Raw genomic sequence first — 11,928 nt, 5'->3', positions numbered from 1 at the left:
TGTCTGTCTGTCTGTCTGTCTGTCTGTCTGTCTGTCTGTCTGTCTGTCTGTCTGTCTGTCTGTCTGTCTGTCTGTCTGTCTGTCTGTCTGTCTGTCTGTCTGTCTGTCTGTCTGTCTGTCTGTCTGTCTGTCTGTCTGTCTGTCTGTCTGTCTGTCTGTCTGTCTGTCTGTCTGTCTGTCTGTCTGTCTGTCTGTCTGTCTGTCTGTCTGTCTGTCTGTCTGTCTGTCTGTCTGTCTGTCTGTCTGTCTGTCTGTCTGTCTGTCTGTCTGTCTGTCTGTCTGTCTGTCTGTCTGTCTGTCTGTCTGTCTGTCTGTCTGTCTGTCTGTCTGTCTGTCTGTCTGTCTGTCTGTCTGTCTGTCTGTCTGTCTGTCTGTCTGTCTGTCTGTCTGTCTGTCTGTCTGTCTGTCTGTCTGTCTGTCTGTCTGTCTGTCTGTCTGTCTGTCTGTCTGTCTGTCTGTCTGTCTGTCTGTCTGTCTGTCTGTCTGTCTGTCTGTCTGTCTGTCTGTCTGTCTGTCTGTCTGTCTGTCTGTCTGTCTGTCTGTCTGTCTGTCTGTCTGTCTGTCTGTCTGTCTGTCTGTCTGTCTGTCTGTCTGTCTGTCTGTCTGTCTGTCTGTCTGTCTGTCTGTCTGTCTGTCTGTCTGTCTGTCTGTCTGTCTGTCTGTCTGTCTGTCTGTCTGTCTGTCTGTCTGTCTGTCTGTCTGTCTGTCTGTCTGTCTGTCTGTCTGTCTGTCTGTCTGTCTGTCTGTCTGTCTGTCTGTCTGTCTGTCTGTCTGTCTGTCTGTCTGTCTGTCTGTCTGTCTGTCTGTCTGTCTGTCTGTCTGTCTGTCTGTCTGTCTGTCTGTCTGTCTGTCTGTCTGTCTGTCTGTCTGTCTGTCTGTCTGTCTGTCTGTCTGTCTGTCTGTCTGTCTGTCTGTCTGTCTGTCTGTCTGTCTGTCTGTCTGTCTGTCTGTCTGTCTGTCTGTCTGTCTGTCTGTCTGTCTGTCTGTCTGTCTGTCTGTCTGTCTGTCTGTCTGTCTGTCTGTCTGTCTGTCTGTCTGTCTGTCTGTCTGTCTGTCTGTCTGTCTGTCTGTCTGTCTGTCTGTCTGTCTGTCTGTCTGTCTGTCTGTCTGTCTGTCTGTCTGTCTGTCTGTCTGTCTGTCTGTCTGTCTGTCTGTCTGTCTGTCTGTCTGTCTGTCTGTCTGTCTGTCTGTCTGTCTGTCTGTCTGTCTGTCTGTCTGTCTGTCTGTCTGTCTGTCTGTCTGTCTGTCTGTCTGTCTGTCTGTCTGTCTGTCTGTCTGTCTGTCTGTCTGTCTGTCTGTCTGTCTGTCTGTCTGTCTGTCTGTCTGTCTGTCTGTCTGTCTGTCTGTCTGTCTGTCTGTCTGTCTGTCTGTCTGTCTGTCTGTCTGTCTGTCTGTCTGTCTGTCTGTCTGTCTGTCTGTCTGTCTGTCTGTCTGTCTGTCTGTCTGTCTGTCTGTCTGTCTGTCTGTCTGTCTGTCTGTCTGTCTGTCTGTCTGTCTGTCTGTCTGTCTGTCTGTCTGTCTGTCTGTCTGTCTGTCTGTCTGTCTGTCTGTCTGTCTGTCTGTCTGTCTGTCTGTCTGTCTGTCTGTCTGTCTGTCTGTCTGTCTGTCTGTCTGTCTGTCTGTCTGTCTGTCTGTCTGTCTGTCTGTCTGTCTGTCTGTCTGTCTGTCTGTCTGTCTGTCTGTCTGTCTGTCTGTCTGTCTGTCTGTCTGTCTGTCTGTCTGTCTGTCTGTCTGTCTGTCTGTCTGTCTGTCTGTCTGTCTGTCTGTCTGTCTGTCTGTCTGTCTGTCTGTCTGTCTGTCTGTCTGTCTGTCTGTCTGTCTGTCTGTCTGTCTGTCTGTCTGTCTGTCTGTCTGTCTGTCTGTCTGTCTGTCTGTCTGTCTGTCTGTCTGTCTGTCTGTCTGTCTGTCTGTCTGTCTGTCTGTCTGTCTGTCTGTCTGTCTGTCTGTCTGTCTGTCTGTCTGTCTGTCTGTCTGTCTGTCTGTCTGTCTGTCTGTCTGTCTGTCTGTCTGTCTGTCTGTCTGTCTGTCTGTCTGTCTGTCTGTCTGTCTGTCTGTCTGTCTGTCTGTCTGTCTGTCTGTCTGTCTGTCTGTCTGTCTGTCTGTCTGTCTGTCTGTCTGTCTGTCTGTCTGTCTGTCTGTCTGTCTGTCTGTCTGTCTGTCTGTCTGTCTGTCTGTCTGTCTGTCTGTCTGTCTGTCTGTCTGTCTGTCTGTCTGTCTGTCTGTCTGTCTGTCTGTCTGTCTGTCTGTCTGTCTGTCTGTCTGTCTGTCTGTCTGTCTGTCTGTCTGTCTGTCTGTCTGTCTGTCTGTCTGTCTGTCTGTCTGTCTGTCTGTCTGTCTGTCTGTCTGTCTGTCTGTCTGTCTGTCTGTCTGTCTGTCTGTCTGTCTGTCTGTCTGTCTGTCTGTCTGTCTGTCTGTCTGTCTGTCTGTCTGTCTGTCTGTCTGTCTGTCTGTCTGTCTGTCTGTCTGTCTGTCTGTCTGTCTGTCTGTCTGTCTGTCTGTCTGTCTGTCTGTCTGTCTGTCTGTCTGTCTGTCTGTCTGTCTGTCTGTCTGTCTGTCTGTCTGTCTGTCTGTCTGTCTGTCTGTCTGTCTGTCTGTCTGTCTGTCTGTCTGTCTGTCTGTCTGTCTGTCTGTCTGTCTGTCTGTCTGTCTGTCTGTCTGTCTGTCTGTCTGTCTGTCTGTCTGTCTGTCTGTCTGTCTGTCTGTCTGTCTGTCTGTCTGTCTGTCTGTCTGTCTGTCTGTCTGTCTGTCTGTCTGTCTGTCTGTCTGTCTGTCTGTCTGTCTGTCTGTCTGTCTGTCTGTCTGTCTGTCTGTCTGTCTGTCTGTCTGTCTGTCTGTCTGTCTGTCTGTCTGTCTGTCTGTCTGTCTGTCTGTCTGTCTGTCTGTCTGTCTGTCTGTCTGTCTGTCTGTCTGTCTGTCTGTCTGTCTGTCTGTCTGTCTGTCTGTCTGTCTGTCTGTCTGTCTGTCTGTCTGTCTGTCTGTCTGTCTGTCTGTCTGTCTGTCTGTCTGTCTGTCTGTCTGTCTGTCTGTCTGTCTGTCTGTCTGTCTGTCTGTCTGTCTGTCTGTCTGTCTGTCTGTCTGTCTGTCTGTCTGTCTGTCTGTCTGTCTGTCTGTCTGTCTGTCTGTCTGTCTGTCTGTCTGTCTGTCTGTCTGTCTGTCTGTCTGTCTGTCTGTCTGTCTGTCTGTCTGTCTGTCTGTCTGTCTGTCTGTCTGTCTGTCTGTCTGTCTGTCTGTCTGTCTGTTCGTACGATTATTTCTGACCCCTCCCTACATCCAGAGGAGAATTAGAAAGGGAGGAAGAGGCTTCCATACCTTTTTTGTCGGATAACTTGAGAACTATTTGATCAAACGGAACCAAATTCGGCTTGGAATGGTATTTGGGTACGAGAAATGGTTCTTGGAGTGGAGCTCTATGATATTTTTTATGATTTTTTGAGAACTCCCTGTTCTTCCATTGGGAAAACTTCAAGGGGAGAGGGTTCTCTCATACAAGTTTTTACATTACTCAGACACTTATCCAGCCACTGGAACCAAATTTGGAATGAGAGGGTATTTGAAAACGAGGAATGTTTCTATGAATATTTCGTACTATCGCTCCTCCTTCCAGTGGAGAGATAGAAAAGGAGGGCTCCTGTACAATTTTTGGAAAAACTGGAAAACAAATGAAGCAAATGGCACCAAATTCGACAAGGAAACGTATTGGAATACGATAAATGTTTCTATGATATTTTTTTATGATCTTTTGAAAACTCTCTGTTCTTCCAGTGCAGTGGGAAAACTTCAAGGGGAGAGGGTTCTCTCATACAATTTTTTACATTACTCGGACACTTATCTAGCCACTGGAACCAAATTTGGAATGGGAGGGTATTTGAAAACGATGAATGTTTTTATGAATATTTCGTACTATCGCTCCTTCCTGAGGGGTGAAAGGAAGGAGAGAAGGGGGGAAGGGTTGCTTTTCAATTTTTCGCATAACTCGCGAACTAATCGAGCAAATTAAACCAAATTTGGCATAGGAGGGGTTTAGCATACGAGAAATGGTGAAATGCTTATTTGAAAGGAGTCTCTTTTAATTGGGGATAAAGTTAGGGAAGAGGGCAGCTACCATACAATTGTTTTGTACAAACCAAGAACTTATCTAACAAATAGTGCTTAATGTTACATGGAAAATTATTTGGGTACTAGAAATGGTTCTATGACTATTTGAAACACCATCCGTCTTCCAGGGAGTAAAAAAGAGGAGGGGAGAGGGCCCCAATACTATTTTGTTGGTATAACTGGAGAAGTAATTAAGCAAATAGAATCAAATTTGACGTGGGAAGGTATATAAGCACGAGGTATGTTTTTATGAATGTTACAGACCCTTCTGCCTTTCAGTGTGGAAAGACGGAGAGTCAGAGGGGTTCCATATAAATGTTAGTGTATTGCTTAGAACTTATCGACCAACGGATCCTTACGTCCTTCCAGCAGTTGCGGATGGAGTTTCATACAATTTTTTGACATAAATCGTGTTCTTATCAAGCAATAGAGATCATATTTCGTAAGAGATGTTGTATCTTGAGACCTTCCTTAAAACTCGAAAACTTATCAGATAAACGGAGTGAAATGTGACGTTATATAGATACAAAATATATATTTTTAGTGAAATGTGACGTTATATAGATATAAAAATATATTTATAGTTCTAGAGCCCTTTTCGCATTGAAAGGTTTCCCCCTGATGATTCCATACGAGTAAAACATACATTTTGGCATAATAAAATAATCGATAAAGATATAAAAACAGAGCAAAAATTCGAGATCCCCGCCTTTCCCCATAAAGATCCAAAACAGCAAGCGAGGTATTCTACTCTACACTCAAAATTTAAAACTCAGAACCAAATTATGATAATAGAGTAAGGTTTATTAAGAGTAACAATATAGATTAAAAACTTATGCCAAAACCTCAAAAATTCATCCCAAGTCCAAAATTCTACTACTCTTTTTCAAAATTTTGTCACTTGTTCATCGAAATTCAGGTCTGAATATTTAACTTTGCATTAAAATAAACCCATTTCGGAGGTGCTGATTCCATAATTCTCATAACCATGTTTTTCATGATCATGTACATTTTCAATATTTTGATCATAGTTTTCCGAGTACGAAAAAAGATTTTTTTTAAATATTCAAATTCTAAGTTCATAAACTTAATATTTGAATATTTACACAAAAATCAAAAATTGATAAAATCGAAATGGAAATCAAAAACTGAAAAGTCAGATTCAGATCTTTGTTTATTTATATTTAAATCTGATTCACAATACAGATTAAAAATAAATATTTAAAAAAGTGAATTTAGATTAAACCTGAACTACAGAATTCAATTAATTGATTCATGAATGAGGGCTCTAAAACTTGGCTCATAAAATCCTGATCTGGAATAAGATTCGGAAATCGTATGGAAATTCGTATACAGATTTAAACCTCAATTTTTGAATTCTGGTTTAGAACTCAGATTCAGAATGCAGATTCAAAATTCAGTAAAAGTTTAAACTTGTAAATAAATTTCACAATCAACATAAATTGTTGAGGAATGCAAGAGATCATTAACTAAACACATTGTGGACCAAATACGAGATATCTCGTTTTTTCGCTTGCTAACAGTGTGCTACGCTTCGAAGTATAACTCGAATTTTATAAAGTTACGATTTAATACGAAAACTTTTTATGTCAAAGTAAATACTTAAAAATGAATAATCATATAGTTACAAACATAATTTGGATTTTTTTTTGAATTCGTGAATTTTTGGTCAATAAAATAAAAAATAATCGATTTGCGTTTGCGAGTCTCCGAAACATCTGGCGCTCACGCCAGATCGAGAAAATTGATAAACATCACGGTTCACATGTTACGTCGTAGGAACTTTATCTTGAATATTAAGGTCATAATCTTCCTTCGCGACATATCGTTCAAGAACATCTCATTACCATCACCATTACATTGGAACAAAAAACCTTACCTGATTGCTGATACTTTGAATCACTGACACCAGTGCCAGTAATTTGATGGACATATGTATAAGCCAAACCGTGAATGTAAGCGTCTCAAGAATGCAGCTGATCGGATCATCCGAATTGATATCATCGATCGTTTTGTGCAGTTGAAACAATTGTACAGTTCCTTCGGTAAACAACAAAACAATCGAAAAAATAAGCGGAACAGAAAATGCCTTCATCGCTAAATGTATCAACTTCATCACCAGGTAAAATTGTCTTGTCACTTCCAGTATGCTAAGTTGGGCTTTCAAGGTCTTCCTCAAACTTTTCTCGATTGCAGTTAGTTCTTTTTCAACCACTTTGAAAAAAGCGTACAGAAATATGAAATAATGATTGTTCATGAGCATGGACAGTGCGAACATCACCCGAACGTATAAATCTGTCCAATAATCGTAGTAAAATGCATAGAACCACTGAACTGTGATTGTAAACAGTAAAATATAAACAAGATTCATCGCCATGAGCACTTGAACAGAAGCTTTGGAATTTATTGGTTTGGAAGAGGTGTTCAAGCAAGATTCGCTAAGCACTTTAGTGGATAAATTCAAGCATTGCAAAATATACTTTCGGTTGAACAGTCCATTCAAAATGGTGGCGTAACAAAGAATAAAATAGAAATGGCTGTTCAATATGATAACTACATACAGCACTACACCAAAATATTCCCTGTCTGATTGTAGTGTACCGGAGGAATTCCATATATAATTCCCGTGAAACATTGCAACCAGAGATAGATTTCCAATAAAAAGTTTTCTATTTACGGTGAAAGGTAGAAAGTTCAAAGATTCGCGATTTTTCATCCCACCGCACCGGAATGTAAGAAAATAATCGGTTTATACGAAGAATGTTCGAGTTCCAATCGCTCACGGGCATGGTTGGAATACTTTTTGGCATGCTCCGAATATTTGTGAACGTAGCATGGTGTAGACGAAACAAAAACAAGAATCAATTAAGAACATTTTCATGACGTAAACGGACTGTCAACAGCAATTTGAAGATTGATGGTTGGGAGCCAGAAAAATATAAACTCTCTCCATCACAATTAGTTTATTAGTACGGAGAGCAAGCAACCTGAACTGTACTGTTTTCTTCTAAAGCCAAAAATAAAGAAAATTTAACAAAAGGTTTATTTTTATTAAAATTTGGTAGGATGGTTCTAGGAAAAACAAAAATTTTGAAAGCGCTTACCTGTCTACTGATTTCTTCTATCAGCGATACTATCGCCGATTGTTTGATGGTGACAAATATTAACCACACAAAATAAGAAATCGTCTCACCGATTGAATCATATACTTCACCGAATCGAAAGCCGCTGAAAACCACATCCAATTGGAACAATTGTACTGTGCCTTCGGTCAGAAGCACGATGTAATAGAACACAATCGGAACAGAGAAAGCTTTCATTGATAATTTCGTGAGTTTCATCATCACATAGTATTCGTCAGCTACTCCAAATATACTGGTATTGTTTAGTAAAGATTCAGTCAAACATTTCCCTATTGCTTGCAGTTTTTGTCTTAAAATATTAAAAATTGTGAACAAAAGAACAAAATAAAAATTGTTAATTAAAATAACCCCGACAAATAATCCTCGCACGATTAATTCAGACAAATAGTTAGCATCTTGCACGGAAAAGCCTTGAAATGCTAATAAAAATATTAACATATGTATGATATTGATCATCATGAGCCACCGTGAAATAAGAAAATGTTTTCTCAGTTCCAAAGTGGAAATCGAAATAGAATTTTCAATTATATTGTTAAGCAAATCAAAAAACTGCAAAAAATAATCTCGATTATAAAGCCCATTCAAAATGGTGACATAACAAATAACGAAGTATAAATTATTACAGAGCATATCAGCTGATAAAAATACTACTCCCAAATACTGGCACCTAGAAGTATCTAAAATAACGAAAAATACTTGAAACGATAACACAAGGCAAAAGTTTCCCACAGCCAATGTCCAACAGTGTTTGGATATTTGAAATTTTTCCAATTTCGAATCCCATTGCACCAAAGCATAAGCGAATAGATGATTTACTCGAAGGATACTTGAAAATACATCGTTAATGGACATGATCACTTAACGCGGCTTTGCTTAATAAATTCAGCAACGCGGCGAGGGAAGAAATTATCATTTCGTCGTCACGTGTTCATGTCGTCATGTCTGACATTTGTGTATTCACGGAAACGATTCATCAGCTCATTACATTTGTAGCTTACAAACATAAATTCTTGGAAATGTTATTATAGGAAAAAGAATAAAGTTGTTTACCTCCCTTTCACTATTGATTTAAACAACCTTTTCAATGGGTGTCTTTTGTGGAGAGAATTCGTGGCTTGTTCGAGAACATATGAAGAACATAAATCGAACGCGTAACTGACCTCACCGATAGCTAGATCATTGAAAAATTCAATAATACGAGCTCTCTCCATCCCTATCAGCATTTTGTACGGCGCCAAGCAACCTTGAATTGCTAAAGCAAAATATATTGAAAATACATCGATTTTTTTTTCAAATTACAAAGGATAGTCATAAGAAAAATAACTTTTATAAACTCTTACCTGGCTGCTGATTTCTTCTATCAGCGATACTATCGCCGATTGTTTAAAGGCGACAAATATCAACCACACAAAATATGAAATCGTCTCACCAATTGAATCATAAACTTCACCGAACCGAACGCCGCTAAAAACCACATGCATTTGGAACAATTGTACTGTGCCTTCGGTCAGAAGCACGATGTAATAGAACAGAATTGGAACAGAAAAAGCCTTCATTGATAATTTCGTGAGTTTCATCATGACATAATATTCTTCAGCTACTCCAAATACACAGGTATTGTTTTGTAAAGACTCAGACAAATGTTTCACTATTGTTTGCATTTTTTGTCTTATAAAATTGAAGATTGTAAACAAAAGAATAAAATAATGATTATTAATAAAAATAACCGCGACAAAGAATCCTTGCACAATAAATTCAGACAAATAATTATCATCTAGAACTGAAACGATTTGAAACACAAATAAAAAAAATAACATCTGTAAAATATTGATCATCATGAGCCACCTAGAAATAATTTCATGTTTCCTAAGTTCCGAAGAGGAGCTGAAACATGAATTTTTAATTATTCTGTTCATCATATAAAAAAACTGCAAAAGATAACGGCGATTAAATAATCCATTTAATATAGTAACATAACAAATGACGAAATATAAATGGGTACTGATCATATCAACTGAATAAAATACTACTCCCAAATAATGGCTAGTGAATGACGAATTAAGCGAAGTTTCCCGAATGAACAGTCCTTGTAACAATAACATTAGGCAAAAATTTCCCACAGCCAATGTCCAACAATGTTTGGATACTTGAAAATTTTCCGATTTTGAATCCCATTGCACCAAAGCGTAGGCAAAAAGATGATTTACTCGAAGGATACTTGAACATAGATCGTTAACGGACATGATCACTTAACGCGGCTTTGCACAATGGATTCAGAGAAGCGGAGAGGGAAAAAAAAAAATCATTTATCAAATCAATTTACGACGTCGTTTCTGATAGGTATTTGTGTTTCCATGGAAGCAATATTTCAGTTCAACACATTTGGAGCTTACAAACGTAAATACTGGCTTTATTGTTACAAAACAAGAAAAATAATATTGATGATTACTTTCGTTTACTTTTGATCAAAGCAACTTCTGCTAATGTGTGGCTTTATTGTATTGAAGTGGACTGTATTATTTATTGGACACAAGCTGCTCCGTTTCGCTTTCAATCATCAATATGTGAACGTGAGTTTCCGTTTGCATAGTGAATCCGATACATTTTCTCGATAATATTGTGTATAACATTCAATACTGTTTAACGTCGACTCTTTTTTGTTCTCAACTTTAAATTCAAAGTTAACGGTGGTATGGTCGTCAAAGATATCACATATAGGAGAGTTAACTCGATCTTTTGCAAAATCATCATTTTTGCGAAAACAATATTGATTTGTTAATATGGAAGACTCCTTTCCTTGAATTCAACACTAAAATTGGATAAAAATATGAATTTGACTATCTTAGAAAATGCAGCGAAATTATCGCTCCAGATCTGCTCCGGGACTTTTAGATTCTATAACCCTTTACTACCACAATGTCGGGGGTATAAAATCCTGCCTGACCGCAACTTCATGTTCCTGCTATGACTTCATCGCCCTCACGAAAACATGGCTGAATGACCATACCCTACCGAGTCAGATTTTCGGCCCTGATTACGCAGTGTTCCGCTGTGACCGTAGAGGCCTTAACAGCAATAAGTCCAGCGGAGGCGGTGTTACTCGCAGTAAAATCGAATCTTCATGCGCAGCTTATCGACGATCATTCCTGGTGCGATCTGGAACTTGTATGGATTCGCTTTGATCTTGTAGATCGGAAACTTAACGTATGCATACTGTACCTGCCACCCGATCGCTCAAGAGATGTTGTCCCCGCTGAGTCGTTCCCAGACAACCATTTGGTGGGTATTTCGAATTTGCAACGCAAATATACGTGTAAACATATCGTATATAATGTAGCAAAACCAGTATATACGTATCATTTTGGAGGCCATATAGGTACATTAGCAAACATATTCTTGATTTGGATTGTATTAAATTACGATTTGCACGACTTGTCATGCGCATCATTTACGACTAACCTGATTTTTTTGGAATATACTATGACAATTCACATCATCATATAGATGATTGAGGTTGTAATATACGACATTTTTTCGTAACAATATGGAAAGTTTGACGACTTATTTGGTCGTCTTTTGCGACTTGAGTGCAAGGCTCTCATTTTCCGTCAGTTGAAAAAAAAAAATTTTTTTTTTGGGATTTTAAAGAAATGTGTTTTTTTGCTGTCAAATTCAAGTTTATATCGTACACATTTATTATTTGCCTGATTGCTGATTTTTTTCCATGTTCATAAATTTATTGTTAGCGCCTGGACTTGATCCTGGACGATTCGATCAGCAGCTCATGATGGTTCCTCGACGCTATCTGGAATATATAAATTCGAGGGGATTTGCTTCAAAGGCATTAAACCAAAAGCAAATCGTATATTTTTATAATTTAAATCTTTTAAATCGTAGAACACGTCATCGATGATCTAAAAATAGATCAACATTTTGAAGCCTCCTTTAATACGATTCCATCATCGATGTCCCATTATCATCAACGATTTTATTGAACTTTTTTGTAATCTTTTACGATTGCCAGCAAATACATTTAACGAAAATCAGACATGCGAATTAATTTGCAAAGGTATACGATTGCATGCACATTATTACGAATCAATGCAGTTATATACGTTTTTTATTTCGAATTATTTTATGCATAGCACGACAAAATCTCTCAATCACGGCTGATCACCGTATATCGGTCGTTTCACGGATTTTTTGCGAATTGTCGTACACAAAGGTCGAGTTCATATGTACATAAATACTTCTTGTCGTAATAAAATCATGCAATGCTTTTAAATACGATAAAGAATATGCATGGACCGCACATTGTAGGTGCAGATATACGAAAATGAGTATAAATAACATTCTATACGATGTAATCTGTAAAAGAAAATACGACCTCTGGTTGTCTGGGTTTTCACGATGCATCTTGGAAGTAAGCTTCTTCTGTGCTCCAGAAGATGACATACTTGGCATTGGCGACTTCAATATGCCCAGTTTGAAGTGGTGCTCCAACCATGGCAGCTTTCTATACCCGGACTTAGCACGTTGAGTTTTTTCGGCGCCTTCAAACATCATATTGGACTAGTGAACGAATATGGTCGAGCGCTAGAACTCCTGGCTTTGCCAACGATGATCTCGTTTATCGACCATCGAATTCGCTCCTGCACCGCTTGTTAAA

This window comes from Uranotaenia lowii, chromosome 2, assembly GCF_029784155.1.
Source record: "Uranotaenia lowii strain MFRU-FL chromosome 2, ASM2978415v1, whole genome shotgun sequence".
Lineage (NCBI taxonomy): Eukaryota > Metazoa > Arthropoda > Insecta > Diptera > Culicidae > Uranotaenia > Uranotaenia lowii.
The sequence above is the reverse complement of the archived record's forward strand: the minus strand, read 5'-3'. Positions refer to the sequence as shown.